Genomic DNA, 17,733 nt, shown 5'->3' with positions numbered 1-17,733 from the left:
AGAAGGCACCACTTCACAGGGCAGCAGGGGAGAGAATGAGTGCCAGCAGGGGAAATGCCAGATGCTTGTAAAACCATCAGATGATGTGAGAGCTCACTATCAGGAGAAGAGAATGGGGGAAACTGCCCCCATGATTCAATTACCTCCCACCGAGTCCCTCCCACAACATGAGGGGATTATGGGGATTACAGTCAAGGTGAGATTTGGGTGGGGACACAGCAAAACCACATCAGACACCAATATACTGCTGCTTCCATCTTGATCATTATCATATTCATTCTCTCCCTCTCTCCCTCTCTCCCCCTCTCCCCAACACCCTCAGATCACTTTCTCTGGGGAGAAAAGCCATGCTGTGAAAAGCCCTGTGGAGAGGCCCACAAGGTGTAGAACTGAGGCCTCCAGCCAACAGCCATGTGAGTCTGCCATTTTGGAAACAGATCCTCTGGTCCCGGTCGAGCTTCAGATGACTGCAACCTCAGAAGGGAGCCAGAAGCACCCAGTCAAGCTGTCCCCAGATTCCAGAACTTGAGAAACTGTGTGAGATCATAAATGTCTGTTGTTTTAAGCTGCTAAGTTGGGGGAAATTTGTTATGCAGCCCAGAAAACTCATTCAAAATGTGGGCAAACTATAGGCAGCCAGACGCGCAGGACCAAACTACTAAATTTCCTTCAACTCATGCCGTATACTCAGTAAAATTACATAGCTTGGAACAATGCTATATATAAAATGCCCACAAAGCACTGACAAAAGCAACAATGAAAACAATATATTGGCAATTATCAATTAATGGCACCTTTTTCCGCATTTAGATTTCAACTAAAAAACAGCTAGCCACCACCACCACCAACAACAACAAAAACAAAAACAGCCAAGAGAACACTAAAGAAAATTATAAGCAGCGACTTTTTTTAAAGTGACAAACTTGAAATTGAGACCTGGTTAGAATTTTTCAATTGCTGTAGTAAGCAATACCGTCCCTCTTTGACACTCACTTCCACATCTTCTTCATCTTTCTTTCCACTGTCACCCATCCAAGGCTCATTACCCCTCTTGCCTACTGGCCCCTCTGCTTTTTGGAATATCTAAGAATATGTGTACACATACACCAATATTTATATTCCTAGCTACCAAAAGAACTGAAGAGCTACAGAAGACAGCCCATGGTCAAATCTCCAAAGCCATGTATTTAACTGGTATGGCTTGGATCAGTGGATCTGTGCCAAACAGACAGCTGACACTCAGTAAGTGTAAGTTTCTCTCCTCCTTATGTACTCCACCGTGTGATGAGGGAAGAGTTCCTTTTCCTCTGTGCTCGGCTCTCTTTGCGCTAACATTCAGAACAACATGCATTCATTTAAAAAAACAAACAAAAAAGCGTCTTGCATGTCTAGAGCAGGGGCTGGTTAGCAGTAACTAGAGCCAATGAAAAGTGGGACTCCGGTATACCATCTGGAGACAAGTTACACTGGAAAACTACAGAGTTCACCTAGATCTCTTCCCACTCTAGTTGTTATGTTGTCTCCAAATTTAGCTTTCAAGAAAGATGTCTAATGATGTTTCTAACTTCCATAAATTACATGAGGGGGGTAAGAATTTAGTAACTAAATGCAAAGAGGTATAGTAGGTCATGTGAATTGGAACAAAGGATTATGCCTGCCAGACGGGGTGGCTCACGCCTGTGATCCCCAGCACTCTGGGAGGCCAAGGTGGGAGGATGGCTTGAGCCCAGGAGTCCGAGACCAGCCTGGGCAACACGGTGAAACCCCATCTCTACAAAAACTATAAAAATTAGCTTGGTATGGTGGCGCAAGCCTGTAGTACCAGCTACTCGGGAGGCTGAGGTGGGAGAATCACCTGAGCCTGGGAGGTCCGGGCTGCAGTGAGCAGTGATCGCACCACTCCACACCAGCCTGGGAAAGAGCGCAAGATCCCGCTTCCCCGCTCGCCGTCCCCCGGCCTCCCCTGCCTTCGGCAAAAAAAAAAAAAAAAAAAAAAAAAAAGAAAAAGATTATGTCAATGCTCCAGGCTGCTTAAAATTTTCATGGAATCTCAAGCCATTTTCAGCCAAGGCAAGAATTTAGAACTTTCCTACTCTCATTTTCTACCAAAATCTTTTCATATGCCGTGAAAGACTCTAAATCATGTTTCTCTATCCTTATGGTCTAGGTCCCAAGTTCCCAAAAGATAGCTAATAACTTACACTATTTTCCACAGACAATCCTGGGAAAATGTTCTACTCCTCGGGCAGAGGGAAATCTGGCTGAGATCTCCGAAAAGAGCGCTGTTTCCAACGGGAAGCAATGTGAATGGGCAAGGAAGGAAAGCCCCAGATATGGTCAGAATAAAGCAGACCGGCTGACACCTAAAACCACGCACCAAAAATATGTCTCCCTGGCCTTCTTCTCCCCTGTTCCCATTTCGTTTAATCCTAACAATTAGGATAACTATCATCACCCTTCTACAGTTGTTGACTCTGGAGCTCACAGGCGGAAAGACCGTGCTCCACATCACAACACTGGTAAACTCTCAGAACCTGCATCAAACCTAGGTCTTCAAACTCACCCCTCCTGTTTTTCCCAATATGCAGTGCTACCTTTCATGGTCGCCCCATTTCTGAGCCTTGACCTGTTCTGAGCTTTGACATCCAACCATCTTATGGCTCTGCTTTGAACATCAGTCACTGACACCTCTAAAAGATTCACTATCCCCTCTGATACTCCGTGCCCACCATCCATCCCCAAAACTTCAGAAGAAATGCGGTTAGAAAACCAGGACAGAGCAGAAAGTGCACTGTTCTACAAGAGCTGAAGGCGAGTCACAGTTAACCCAGATGAGCAATCAGCCAAGTCTCTTCCACGGCCAATTCACTCAGTCCACCAGGCACAAGCACTTCTCTCCAGAAGACTCACCTGATAAGAACACCCACCGAAGTTCCAACGTTTCTCGTTGGAAACGAGCACAGAGAGGACACTGCTCACGCAAGCAGTGTGGACGCAACAAGCTCCGCGCCCCGTAGCCCTGCACCGAGCGCGGATAACCTCACACCCCCACAGGTGGCGAAAACCGGGGCGACGATGCCCCGTCCAGGCGCTTCCCCTTAGAAGCCCTTTCGCCGCTGGCCCCTATCAGAAAGGAAAGGGGAGGAGGCTGAGGGAGAAATAACTTTATGCTCATTTGCTAGACAGGACCAAAACAAAACCAGCAAACCCAAGCCCTTCAGGAACACCGCCCAGTTCACGGCGCGAGCAAGTTCCGAGGGCAGTAAGTTTTTGCAACACTTCCCAGCCCTGACCCTGCCCAAGCTGCAGCCGGAGGACTGAGGAAGTGGACGGTCCCGGGCGGGAGGCCCGCGGCAGGAAGTAGAAGCAGAGCCATCTGCGGGATAGTGAAGGAACCGCGGCGACAAGGGAGAGGCGGAGGCCGCCCCCGCTTCCTCAGCCCCAGGCAGCCCGGGAGGCCGAGACTCCCCCAGGGAGCCCCCTGGAGCGGAGTGGGGCCGCTGCCGGGGCGTTGCCCTCCGCCGGCCTCGGGACGCGACGTGTCCTGCCGCTGCCCGGTCACAGCCCGGCACGGAGGGAGCAAGACGCTGCGGGCGCGCGGCGTACCCCACTCCCCAGCCCGCGCCCCACCCCGCCCGAAGCCCGCGGGCACCGCGGTCTTACCAAGGACCAGTCCAGCCGCCTCCGCCGTCCGCACCCGGCCAGCCGCTCTTAAACGCGCCCCGCCCCCTCCCGGGGCCGGACCCCAGCGGTCCTACGCCGATTTGTCATTGAGTAGCCCGGCTCGCTTTCCCACCCCCCCCCCGAGCGCGCCCCCGGCGTCGCCTAGGCAACCCCTCCTCTCGAGAGCGCGCCTTCGCTTCCGTTCTTGCCCTCTCCTCGGAAGCCACGCCCGTCGAGGGGCTGTCAGCCAATCCGAGGCGGGTTTTCCAAGCAGCGGGCGGCCGGGGATGAGGTTTCGCCAATGAGAAGCTGCCTCAGGCAGGGGGGGCGGACCCGGCGCGCCTGCCCCGCCCCCCTCTGTTTCCCTCTTTGCCCCCGCCGACACGGAGCTCTTAACCCTGCGGCAGTGGAGGAGCTGCCCGCCGGTACTGAGGGCGGGTGCGGGCGGGAAAGGTGGGGGCGCCAGTTGTGGGATTCAGGCCAGGGCCAGGACGAAGTAATAGAAAGCAAAAGCGAAGGACAGACCTGATCATACAGAAACAGAAGAAAATTACGAGGCGGCGAAGAGTGCTTGAGCGCGGCAATGGGGACGCCGCCAGAGGGTCCTGGGGCGGGACTCCACCTGCCGCCAACACTCGCTTCGCTGATGACATCCCATTAGCAGTAATGGGGTTACTGAGTGCATCGCGGTGACAGGACCCAGGCCGCCTACAAAGGCCAGAATCCCACCCCAGCCACAGCCTCGAGTCTGGAAATGCAGTGGTCAAGCTCCCAGCCAACAGGTTTTCTCCTGCCAAAACCCGGGAACGTGTGATTTCGTATCCAATACAACTTCATCTTGGTGGATTTTTCCTTCCTAACCACCTCCGCCTACACAGGTTTTGTGACCGTGCGACCTCATGCGAGTCACAAGGCATCGCAACTAACAGTTTAAATGTCCGCCTCTCTTATCTCTAAGGAAGAGAGCTATGTCTTATGCAATATGATATCCATGGCTGCTAGCACAGTGTAATTAATTATTTCATTGTTGATCATGATAAGTTAGGACGCATGTGTATGTACTATACTGGAGACTTTGGGCCATGATTAGATTGCTATGTATCTACCAGATCCAGTCCCTCCATCAGCATCTATATCAAAAAGCACAGAAGCTTTACCTTAGTCTTAAGCGACCAACTTAACAAAAAAAGTGCAATCAGAAGAATATCCTAGTGTTAGCCTACTGTTTTAAGTATTCTGTTTTTACCATTCTCATTCACATTTAAAACTTTTATTGAGTGCTAATTGTATGATAGACACTTTGCTAAGTACAGTAAGGAGATGGGGTAGGAGGCTTCTCAAAGAGGAAGCTCCCTAGTATTTATAGCCTAGAAGAGGAATCAGACCCAAACCTTTTCTTACAGAGTAACAATTAAGTGCACAGGTTTGGAGTCTGGAAGCATAGGATTAAAGGAGGGCTCTACCTTATGACTAGCAGTTACTTAATTAGGAAACTACTTCTGTGGGCTTTAGTTTCACCAACTGCCCAATAGCAGCACCTCCACGCTATAGGTATGAAGATGTACATGAAAGTCCACGTAGAGCTCTCAGCACAGTGGTAGGAACTTGGTGAGTGACTCACGAATATGAGCTTACACAGTGATTGCCACCAGAGGCCACGATGTACAGTCAAGTGAATGATCACCAACCTGGCACAGCCTTATCTCCCAAAACCCATCTGTATCAAGTGTGACCGTGTGCAGCCTGGTGGAAAGGGCCTGCTGTGGTGGTACCCTTTGTCAAACGCAAGTATAGAGAGGAGAGCAGCTGCGGCGGCCTACCCAAGTGAAAAGGGTACTGTAGTTGAGGGAACAGGGTCAGAAATCAGGTCACAGGCCGGGATTCTCCTGTTCCCACCTGCCCCCAGCCCCCAGGACCCACAGCAGCTGCAGGAGGTTTCCCCACCTTTCCTGGGGTGCTGAAGTGCCATTCCTTTGCATTGGTAACAGGATGCATGGGGCTTTCTGAGAAATGCTGCATTCATTCTCTGCCTGCTTAGAATTCGGAGGGGTCCAACTGGGACTTCTCCAGCAGGATCATCTGTTCAGACCCTGGATATGCCAGACCCTGAGCTGTGTGGTAGAGTCAGACAGGAGTGGCAGGACCCTTTTGGTGGGGCAGTATCATACGGGACACCAATAGGGGAAACGTGTCCCAACAGGAGAAGGGCACCAAGAAGCCACCAGCCTCGGCTGCCTCTAAGATGGCTCATTCCAGGTCTCAGGGGACCTCTTGTCGGCTGAGTTTTCCTGCCAGAACTCTGACTCCCAGCAGAGCCAGGGGCTTGAGCAGCAGGAATACAAGATCCCAAGCAGGACTCCTTAAGGATGCTCTAAATAACTGCAGCCATAGAAAAAGCATTGTAGACACTCCATCCTTCTACTTACTGATTACTGTGGGAGTCTTTAGTGCTGTGTGACAAACATTTCTACTCCTCTCTTCTGAGCACTGGGAACTTCCTAACCCTGTAGTTGGGTGGAGCCATGTGACTAGCTCTAACTGATCACTTGTGAGCAGAAATGACACATAAATCATTTTTAGGCTGGAGAAGTTAATTGCCAGTATAAGACCCTCCAGAGCTCTCTTGTCCTTGGTATGGCTACTGAGAATGTTATGAAATGTGACTGCTCCATCAGCCAGGGTTTCTAGAATGAGCACAGGCCCCCTGCCAACCTGCGATGGACATTTAGAATGACTGAAAAATAAGCCCTTATGGTTTGAAGACACTACGATGTGGGAATTGTTTGTTACTGCACGTAGCTTAGCCTGCTCTGACTGATGCAAGGTGAACAACTCGGACAAAAGGACTGAGAAGAGGCCAGTAAACAGACAAGCACCCCGATAATTACAAATTACGTCATTACAAATTATTTTAGACTGGGTGGTCAAAAAAGATCTCTCTTGGGAGGTGACATTTAAGCTAGGACCTCAAGGATGAGAAAAATCAATCTTGGCAAAAGTTGGGGGTGGGAGGAAGGTCAGGAGAGTATTTCAGGCAGAGGCATAGGCCTGTGCAAAGTTCTGAGGCAGAAGAAAGCTTGGTACTGCTGAGAATGGCCAGGAGGCCTGGAACCGTGAGCAGGGGAAAGTGAGTCACACAGGGCAAGAGCCAGATGATGCAGGGGCTTCTCGCTTATATGGAGGAGTTTGAAATTTACTCCTAGTGTGATGGAAACTGTTGAAGAGGTTTGATATGGTTTGGACATGTGTCCCCTCCAAATCTCATGTTGAAATGTAATCCCCACTGTTGGAGGCAGGGCCTGGTGGGGGTGTGTTTTGATCACGGGGGCAGATCCCTCATGAATGGCTTAGTGCTAGCCCCTTGGCAGTGAGTGAATTCTTGCTCTGAGCTCACATGAGGGCTGTTGTTTAAGAGTGCGTGGCACCTCCCCGCCTATTCTTATCCCCGCTCTCAGTATGTGATGCACCTGCTCCCACTATGCCTTCCACCATGACTGGAAGCTTCCTGAAGCCTCCCCAGGAGCAGATGCCAGTGCTATGCCTCCTGTACAGCCTGCAGAAACATGAGTTAATTAATAATTAAGCCTCTTTTATCAATTACCCAGTCTCAGGTATTTCTTTATAGCGACACAAAATGGACTAACACGGATGGGCGAGGAGAGGCCAGTATAAGACCAGTGGCTCAGGCCTGTAATCACAGCACTTTGGGAGGCCAAGGTAGGTGGATCATGAGGTCAGGAGTCCGAGACCAGCCTGGCCAACATGGTGAAACCCCATCTCCACTAAAAATACAAAAAAATTAGGCAAGCGTGGTGGCGGATGCCTGTAATCCCAGCTACTCGCGAGGCTGAGACAGAGAATTGCTTGAACCCAGGAGGCAGAGGTTGCAGTGAGCCAAGATCATACCACTGCACTCCAGCCTGGGCGACAGAGCAAGACTCCATCTCAAAAAAAAAAAAAAAAAGGACTAACATGAGGTTCAAGCCAGGAGGCTGACATGCTTTGATTTTGGTTCACTCTGGGTCAGGCATGGATTATGCCTATAATCCCAGCACTCTGAGAGGCCAAGGAGGGCAAATCTCGGGGTCAGGAGTTCAAGACCAGCCTGGGCAACATGGCGAGACCCCATTTCTATAAAAAATTTAAAAATTAGGCAGACAGTGGTGCACACCTGTGGTCCCAGCTACCAGGGAGGCTGAGGTAGGAGGTTGAGTCCAGGAGGTGGAGGCTGAGCCCAGGAGGCAGAGGTTGCAATGAGCTGAGATCATGCCACTGCACTCTAGCCTGGACAACAGAGCAAGAAGCTGTCAGAAAAAAAGAAAACAAAATTACTCCGGCTGTGGTGGGGAGATTGGGCTGTGAGGGGTGGATGTGGAACCAAGGTTAGGACCCTGTTCCGGGGGTCCCCACACAGTGGGGTCCAGAGGGCTAGAGAGGGTAATCAGCTCTCAGATCACAGATTTGGAGAGATTGCAGGAGGAAGGGAGCAAGAGAGCTGAACAGAGCTGAAAACCAAACAGAACAGTCTTCCTCTAAACCCCAGAGGAACCAGAGGCAAGGTTTGAAGTTTAGATCCCCAGAGGCGCTTTGACACCAGGGACATGGGTACTCAGAAGCCAGGAAGGAAACGGGGGAGGGTATGAATTTCCCAGAACATCAGCCAGCAGTAGAGACTTGCTTCCATGAGCTGGCAGGCGTGTATACATAGATAGTATTATTAGAAAGAGGCCCGGCAAGCTTCTGTGGGCATCCCTGTGGGCATCTGATCTTTGTTGACCGCATCAATTAGAAAAGAAAAAAGGCTGCCAATCTACAGACGGGGGAACAGCCATTCTCATCTGCTGATGGCTCTGGACAGACGCTATTCCGAGCGGCCACAGCAAGAGGAGCTCGCCCTCAGTCCTTTCTCAGCTTTCCCATCTGTGTTTCACCACCCCTCGGTGCCCAGATGTTCTCGCCTCACTTCCTGCTGTCTGGTCCTGTTCTCAGGCACAGGTTGCACAGGCTGATTCACGTGCAGGAATAAATGGCTAGTTACAGCTCCATTCCCACTCCTTCCTGGGCACTTGATGAAAACCTGAAGTTCTAGGCCATGGGAGGTCTTCAGGGGAGGACCTAAGACCTTTAATTCACATCACTAGGATGGAGGGATCTACCCCGCATCCAAAAAAAGCTCAGACTCCTGAGTTCTCACGCAAAGCACCAGGTAAGGACAATGCGTCACGTGAACCCTCGGTGGAGAGCCTGAGCAGTAGCCCCGAGCCTTCCTTTCCTTGCAGCCTTTTGCAGGCAGCTACCAAAAAAAGCTCTTGCCCTTTACTGATCCCCAAACATATTCAAAAACTTGACTCTGTTTCTCTGTTTAGTCATTGCCACTATAACAGACTTACGAGGGACTTTAAAAACCACTTTTCCCTAAGCGTGGTATTGAGGGCTTCTCTTTCCCCATCACCATCTCTCAAGGCGGTCTCTACATCCCAGCCAACCAGCAGGCACTCACCAGATGTTCCTGGGAATTGCTCTCTTAGAAAGTCAGAGGCCCAAGTCATTCACTAAAGAAGAAGCTTTCATCTTCCAACAGGAACAAGTCTACTTGGGAAACACATTAGGAAAAAAACCCATGCATTTCAATTTCAATTTTAAATTATTTAATTAGCTGGGCTTGTCTTTCTGCCGTCATAGTTTACACAGAGTTATCTCCCAAAAATGAAGTCAAATCTGTCTTGCAACTGAGACATGCGCCTTCCTCACTATTGCTCATCCCAACTGCATGCCCGCTCGTGTCCTCCCCCTTCCCTCTTCCCGCAGACGCATGCTCTGCTTTCCACAACCTGCACAGGAACAACCGCTGCAGATCTGGTACCGACCTCCAGGTAACCAGATAAAAGCCGCCACGGGGTGACAGCTGCAAAGCACTCCATTGTGACAGAAAATGAGATTCAAGTGTCTAGATTCTGCACTGAGCTCTTTCCAAAGTGAAATATGATTTGCAGCCTACCAGGAAGCCAACCTCATCCAAGAACATGACAGGACCCTGCTTGGCCCCCTCCCTCCCTCCCCAGCTAAGCTGTCCTCTTGATAGCTTCACAAGGCTTCCCTGGATGCCGCCTCAACAACAGACGCAGCGGGGACTGCACTCAGCCACAGGCTCTCCTTCAGACTCCCCGTGACCTCTGCTGCCCTTTAAATGTCAGAGCACCCTGGAGAACCACAGCCACACCTGCAGCCCACCCATCCTACATGCTGACCGCACCCAGGCGGATCCAGGTCCTTGGCCCCTGATCTGCAGATGCACATGATGCTAGCAGCCAGCCAGCTCTGGACGGCTGGACAGACAGACAAAGAGGACATGAAGACCTGAGTTAGGAAGGGGGAGGAGGAAGGAAAGGATGTTGGTGGCAGGCTTGGCTCTGTTAGACGTTCAGCTGCGCTCTCCTGGGCCCTCACAGCAATCTTCACTTCACAGAGGAGATCCCGGGTCTCAGAGAGTCAAGAGGTTACAGAAGCCTCGGGGCCCTTTAGTCACCGCTTACTGCTGCAGGCTGATTCTAGGATGGGGGGGTGGGGTATACTTCAAAGGGAAAGTGGATGCCCCTCTGTCTCCCAAGCCCATCCTCCTTCCTCCTCCAGCCTTCAGGAGGGGCAGCGCCATGGGCCACCCCAGGACTGGGACTGGCCCCTCAGCAAAGCCCCATGCAGCCTCTGTCACCCTGTCCCACCCACAAATGCCAAACCCTACCCTGGTGAATTTTTATGAGCAGCATTTTTTAAATTGTGGCTTTGGTTATAGACGGCCCCATTCCTTTCCTGCATCTGCTCCAGAGAACAGGGCAAGGCCAAAGGGTCAGAGGTTCGAGGAATGGGGGTGGTGTGGGGGGTAAAAGGACATACCTGAGAAGGCCCCAGACCCTAGCTCCACCAGGAGGTAAGACTACCAAGCCATTAAAATGCACATCTCTGGGTTGGGGATCAAAGGGCGATTCCCCGTTTTCCATTGGGGATGTCCAGTTATATGATTTGGCTCTGTGTCCCCACCCAAATCTCACGTGGAATTGCAATCTCCAATTTGGGGTTGGAATCTGGCAGGAGGTGATTGAATCATGGGCCCAGATTTCCCCCTTGCTGTTCTCATGATAATGAGTTCTCACAAGATCTGGTTGTTTGCAAGTGTGTGGCTCTTCCCCCCTTTTCTCTCTCTCTCCTGTTGCCATGTGAAGATGTGCCTGCTTCCCCTTTACCTCCTGCCATGATTGTAAGTTTTCCGAGGCCTCCCCAGCCATAGTTCCTGTACAGCCTGTGGAACTGCGAGTCAATTAAACCTCTTTTCTTCATAAATTACCCAGTCTCGGGTAGTTCTTTATAGCAGTGTGAGAACAGACTAATACAACCAATGTCTGTGGCAGGCCCTGTTCCTGTCTAGGGTCAGCAGGTCCTGGAACACCCAGAGCATCATCTGGTACCCCTTCTCTAGTGGACACAACCCTAAGACTAGAGTTGCCACATAAAATACCGACGCAATACAGGGGCCATACTTATATGAAGAATGAAATCTGAAATTATATCTGAAATTCAAATTTAACTGGGCATGTATTTTTATTTGCAAAATCTGACAACCCTACCCAAGCCCAGGAATCTCCAGGTGGGCAAATCTCAGGGGCCCACACCCACCAACAGCGTCAAATCCCCCAGCTGCTGAGAGGGGAGGCCAGAGTGGCAGGCCCAAGAAACAGCTCTCAGACAGAGGGACTCCCTTCCCAGGTACGAAAAGTCCCCCAGTGAGGACAGCTGGGGACTCCAATGAGGCAGTGTGTGGCAGCTCTCCTGCACCAGGAGGATGGAAGGAGGTGCTCCCCAGGCCCTGCTCCTCCCCATGGCTCCAGGGGCATGTGCCCTTCTCCTGAGGAATCCCACACAGCCTGTTCCCACCCAGCAGAGTCCTGGTAAGGGCTGGGGCAAGACTGGTGGCCCAGCCATAGCCTCTGGACTTCTCCCACTTCCTCCTCTTAGAAGCCTTCTTGATGACTCAGGCCTCCCTGATCTGTCCACACATGTTCACAACCAATTACATGGCCCTTTCCTCTTCTGTTGTTTTGAGTGCATGAGGGCTCCCAGCTGAAATCAGAAGCCCTGGTAGGCGGAGTGCCAATGTTATAACCCAGCACAATGCACCGAATCAGTGCTCACCTAAGACATAAAGACCAGTGAAAGCCTTGGGGGAAAAAAGTCATGTCTCTGAGCCTCAGTTTCTGCATCAGAACGAAGGGAGCTCTCTCACAGAGGTTGATGGGAAGATTACATAATACAATGCCAAGGGCTCCATGCCAATTTGGCCCCTGAGAGCCAGTTAGTCCCTGTCTATTTTCTTTATTGTTTTATTTACTTTTTAAAAAAACAAATGGGGTCTTGCTGTGTTGCCCAGGCTAGTCTCAAACTCATGGCCTCAAGTGATCCTCCTACCTCGGCCTCCCACAGTGCTGGGATTACAGGCATGAGCCACTACACCAGGCCACTTTATTTTTTGTTTTAATTTTTAAATTATTATTATTATTATTTGAGACAGAGTCTTGCTCTGTTGCCCAGGCTGGAGTGCAATGGTGGGATCTTGGCTCACTGCAAGCTCTGCCTCCCTCATGCACGCCATTCTCCCACCTCAGCCTCCTAAGTAGCAGGGACAATAGGTGCCCACCACCACACCCGGCTAATTTTGTTTTTGTATTTTTAGTAGAGACAGCATTTCACCATGTTAGCCAGGATGGTCTCGATCTCCTGCCCTTGTAATCTGCCCACCTCAGCATCCCAAAGTGCTGGGATTACAGGTGTGAGCCACTGCGCCCGGCCTAAAATTATTTTTAATTGTGGTAAAATATACATGACATAAAAGTCACTATCTTAGCTGTTAAGTGTATAGTTCAGTGGTATGAAGAAAATTCCCAGTGTCGTGCAGCCATCACCACCATCCACCCCTAGAACTCTAAACTCTACACCCATTAAACACTCACTCCCCTTCCCTCCTGTGCCCCCAGCCCCTGGCAACCACCAATTAACTTTCTGTCTCTGTGAATTTAACTACTCCAGGTACCGGGTAACAGTGGAATCATATAGTATTTGTCCTTTCATGACTGGCTTATTCCACTTAGCATAATGTCCTCAAGGTTCACCTATGTCATGGCCTGTCCTTCCTTCCTTGTTGAAGCTGAGGAATCATTCCATCGCGTGTACCATACTCTGTTTATCCACTCACCTGCCCATGGACACGGGTCGCTTCCGCCTCTGGCCTATCGTGAGAATGTTGCTGTGAATGTGGGTTTGCAAATATCTCTGAGACCCTGTTTTCAATTCTGTCGGGTATACACTTAGAAGTTGAACTGCCAGATCTTATGTTAATTCTGCTTCATTTTTTGAGGAACCATCATACTGTTTTCCATAGCAACTGCACCATTACACATTCCCACCCGCAGTGCACAAAGGTTCCAGTTTCTCCATGTCCTCCAACAGTTGCCCTTCTCTGCTTTTTTTTTTTTTCTTTTTTCCAGTTGGAGTTTTGCTCTTGTTGCCCAGGCCGGAGTACAATGGCATGATCTCAGTCACTGCAACCTCCGCCTCCTGGGTTCAAGTGATTCTCCTGCCTCAGACTCCCAAGTAGCTGGCATTACAGGTGCACACCACCAAGCCCAGCTAATTTTTATATTTTTAGTAGCAGTGGGTTTTTGCTGTGTTGGCCAGGCTGGTCTCAAACTCCTGACCTCAGGTGATCCACCCACCGTGACCTCCGAAAGTGCTGGGATTACAAGCATGAGCCACCGTGCCTGGCCCTCTCTGCTCTTTTAATAGCAGCCATCCTAAGGGTGTGAGGGGGCTGTTTCCTTCCTCTTTGGATCCACACACCTTTGAGCCCCGCTCATAGCAGGCACTCCATGGATGTTCACCTTGTGAACTAGATTCTCTCCTGATCTTTCACCCCTTGTCTTCTGGCTCTTAGGAGGCAAACAGGCTGTTTCTCTTCCTGCAGGGGACCTTGGGCCTTGTGGCTCTTGGGGATTATTTACAGCCAGGGCCACTCCTGTTCTCCCCTTGGGCAGGCTCAAGGATGAGCCCTTCTGGGGGAGTGGGAGGCAGGGGGCCAGACACATGTTGCATGATTCTCGCCACTGGGCAGTCTCAGCCTTGTGGCTTTCTGCTGGTGCATCCAAGTTAACCTGCCCATCAGCTCCCACAGGACTAAGGACAAACGCATACCCTGTGACAGTGGATCTGGGGTCCTTGTGACTGCTGCCTCCTTTCCAGCTGTAGGCACCGACTTTGCTCCTGTTCCCAGTTCCTAGCAATAGGCTTCCTGTCCCCCCAAACCCAGCTCTCTCTGTCCACCCAAAGGCTGAGTGGGTGGCAGCCTGAAATCCCACAAGATGCTGTCTCCCGAAGTCCTCACACACTCACCCAGGTGCCCAGAAGCCAACCTCACACTGACTCAGCAGCACATGCAGGAGAAGACATGACAGGGAAGACACCCAGGAGGTCATGGAAACAGCAAGCTCTGATGGAGGGAAGGCCTGGAATGATCTAGAACAAGACTGGGGATAGTAGGTCTGTGTAGGCCTGCCATTCTTCCCATCCAGGGGGAAGCTTCAACATGACTTTGGTGCCACAGAGACATGGATTCAAATAGCAGCTCCTGCCAGGTGCAGTGGCTCACACCTGTGATCCCAGCAATTTGCGAGGCCAAGACAGGGGGATCCTTGAGCCCAGGCTGCTCAGCCAGCCTGAGCAACATGGTGAAACCCTGTCTCTACAAAATACAAAAAAAAAAGCCAGATGTGGTGGCATGCACCTGTAGTCCCAGCTGCTCAGGAGGCTGAGGTGGGAGGACCACTTGAATCTGGGAGGTGGAGGTTGCAGTGAACCAAGATCACGCCACTGCACTCCAGCCTGGGTGACAGAAGGAGACCTTGTCTCATTAAAAAAAAAAGGGGTGGGGGGGGGGAGAAATAGCAGCTCCATGAGTACATGCTGTGTGACCCCAGGCAAGTCTGTTTACCTCTCTGAGCTTCATTTGGCAAATGAGGATAACAACAGGCAAGTCACAAGGTCACTGTGGGGCTTCGAAGGGCAATCCACACGGAGGGAGGGCACCCACCTGACTGCCGCTGTTTCGTGCAGAGACCTCCTCCTGCCACCCGCTCTCCCGCTGCTGAAATCCCACACACAGACCCGGGGTTGGAGGGAAAAAACGAGATGAAAGGATAACGGCCTTCCTTTTTCCGACATGAGGCGCTTGTTCTTAAGGGAAAAAACAGCCCCCTCTGCAGCACCACCTCCACTGCATCCTCTCTTTGTGTTTGGGCTTCTGGGGAACAACAGGTCCCACGGTGGTGGTTTCCTTCCAGGATCCCCCTCCCTCCAGAAATTCCCCAATCTCTGCCAAGCTCAGTGGTAAGAAAAATGAGCAATTTCCAGATCCAGGCCAGCACATTTCAGAGGCATGGAGTGGAGGCCACGCCCCTCCTGACTGCCCCATCCCCCACCAACAGTCGTAGGTCACCTGAGCCCACACTCCCAGTCTCGCTCACCTCTCGGAATGCACGGAGGAGGACACAGTGAGACTCCGGCAGAAGGCCTTGCGGAGGGGAAGGTGGAGAGAGTCATCTCCCTGACCCTTGTCGCTCTGCCCCTGCCCCACATCCTGGGCAATTAGACTACTGTGGTGAGGGAGGGGCATCCAAGGTGGAGACAGGTATTGGGCACCTGCTATACACCTGGGACTTGGAGACAGTGACCCTGGTGTTTGATAAGCATCCATTTAACCGTTCCCCAGGCATGGTGCTGGGGATCAGGGCACAACAGGGACCAAAACAGACCCTCACGAGGTGCCTGGAGGAGTGGGGGCATCCAGAGAAACATGTGGAGAGTGTGGCTGCCTTTGCCGCCCTCCTCCTCCCTGCCCTCCTCCCCGGCCCCGCGTGGTTGGTGTTCAAAGCCCCTGTGCGCTCTGCTCACTTGAAACTGACTCAGCTGAGGGGCTGTGCAAATAGCAGAGGCTGAACAGAGGAGCAAAGTCTCTTAGGGAGAAACCGCCCCAGGAAAGGCAAGCCAGGTGTCAGGGTGGGGAGCTTGGTTACCACCGTGGTGCAAGGAGATGGAGACTGAGCAGGGCCTGGACATGGGCGGCCTTCAGGAAGGGCTGTCACCCTCCCTGCCCGGGCAAGTTCAAGGGCAGCCCCAAACAGCAAACTCGCATTTTCCACCTTTTATTCCAGGAAGGGCGCTGTGATGCTGCGGCGGGGAGGGGGCAGGGGACCTGGGACCAGGATCTCTGACTAAGCCTGAGTCAGGGCTGCCTTCCACTGGTCCCCACCCACCCTTGCAGGCCACTGAACCGCCTCTCCTGGCTCAGCCTCTCCCACTTGTTGCCCCCACCCTCAACTCCTTCAGTGACTTCCTCACCTCTTCATAAAGTCCAGGCTCTCGTCTTCTCTCCCGCTGCCCCCAACAGTGCCCAGCACCCAGCTTCTCCCACCACCCGGCTCCCATCCTCCCAGCCTGTCCTCCTCCTGTCCCACTGCCTCACCATACTCCTGCTCCTCAGGTGCTCCCGAAGGCCTCTAACTGTCCTTCAAACCCAGCCCAGTGGCAGGTCCTCTCAAAAGCTTCCTGCCATCCCTTCCCTTCCCTGGGTAGGTATGGAACCCCTTGCCCAGGCCTCCTCCACCCCAGCCCTGCTCCCTCCCGAAAGGCCAGGGGCTGCATCTCACATCTGTATTTTTGTGCCTGGTGTAGAGCAGGAAAGGAATGAGGATTTCACTGAGCATCTACTGTGTGCTGGCCACTGTTATGAAGGTCATCACAGGGAATGTTCACAACAAACCATGACATGGTATTGTCTCATTTTTACAGGTAAGGAAACTGAAGTCTCGGGGGAAGAGAACTTCAGAACTTCAGAGCTAAGAGTCTTCTTTGACTAAAGTAGGCCCCCGATGTTTCCTGGGAGAGGTGGAACTTGAGTGGGCTTAAAAAACAATGAGGATTGTGACAAACACAAAAGAGGGACAGACAGAGAGAACTAGAGCATTCCAGGCAGCGGGGACTGAGTTAAAGGAAGGCCGGGAGGCAGGAAAGCCCAGGAAGTGACTGGCAAGACTAGGCGGTTTAGTAGAGAGTCCGAGGTGTACTTACACAAATTACTGGGCACGGTGACTCACACCTGTAATCCCAGCACTTTGGGAGGCCAAGGTGGGAGGATTTCTTGAGCCCAGAAGTTTGAGACCAGTTTGGAAAATATAAAGAGATCCTATCTCTATTTTTAAAAAGAAAAGAAAAGAAAGAAAAAAAAGAGAAGAGGAGGGGAGGGGAGGGGAGGGGAGGGGACGGGAGGGGCAGCAGAAAGCCTAGAATGGCAGGAGGAACACCAAGCCTGCCATGGACATGGGACATTTCTGAGCAGGCTAGGCAGTGTTCCAGGGAGGGAAAGCGCTTGTGGACAACTTCCCTGTCAAAACCCTTCCCAGGAACTTGAGGGGCCAGCGTGAGAGACCCTGTGACCTCAGGCTCCAGAGATAGCTCAGCAAGGTGAACCCCCCGTGGCCACTGGTCAATGACTCACTTCTCCTCCCAGGCGCCCTCCCAGGGCTGAGCGCTCCTTCACGCGGCCTCCCTTAGCCCTTGCTCTGGTCTCTCTGCAGCTGGGGTCAGTGTTCCCAGTGAAGTCAGTGTGTGGAGCACACATGCTTCGTACCCATGTTCATGCCCGTGTGTGTGTGTGCACATGTATGTGGGGCCTGTGTGTCTTTCTCTGAGACCCACTTGAGATCTGCATGCAGCTTGGGCCCCCTCCCGGACTGCTGCAGCCAGATGCACTTGGAGCCCCACCCATCAGCCCAGGGAGACATGCCCCTGCTGAATTCAGAGAATGATGCAGAAGGATTCGGGAAATGAGGACCATTCATGAGCCCAGTGACTGATGAAGAGCACCTCCCTCACATCCACTGCCAAACTAACCCGAAGAGAAGAGACAGACGAAGACCCCAGATGATTGCAATTTGGGAACACTTCCAACTCCAGCTCACTGCACTTATTCCA

The 17,733-nt window shown here is 51.8% G+C and overlaps 1 protein-coding gene across 7 annotated transcripts in view; it reads right to left on the bottom strand.

The window, feature by feature from the left end:
* RALB (RAS like proto-oncogene B) overlaps nucleotides 1-14,866 on the bottom strand; it is a 53,178-nt gene extending 38,312 nt beyond the window's left edge. Inside the window, exon 1 of one of the 7 annotated variants that reach the window (XM_017891977.1) lies at nucleotides 14,795-14,866. The gene's annotated coding sequence lies outside the window, so the exon portion shown is untranslated. Of the gene's footprint in view, nucleotides 1-2,910; nucleotides 3,300-3,663; nucleotides 3,895-14,794 lie in introns of those variants that run through there. The other 6 variants (XM_017891979.1, XM_017891975.1, XM_017891976.1 and 3 more) reach the window with 6 other exon arrangements.
* Between the last annotated feature and the right edge of the window lie 2,867 nt (nucleotides 14,867-17,733).

Source organism: Rhinopithecus bieti, unplaced genomic scaffold (assembly GCF_001698545.2).
Source record: "Rhinopithecus bieti isolate Rb0 unplaced genomic scaffold, ASM169854v2 scaffold_19969, whole genome shotgun sequence".
NCBI classification, from domain to species: Eukaryota; Metazoa; Chordata; class Mammalia; order Primates; family Cercopithecidae; genus Rhinopithecus; species Rhinopithecus bieti.
The sequence above is the reverse complement of the archived record's forward strand: the minus strand, read 5'-3'. Positions and strand labels throughout refer to the sequence as shown.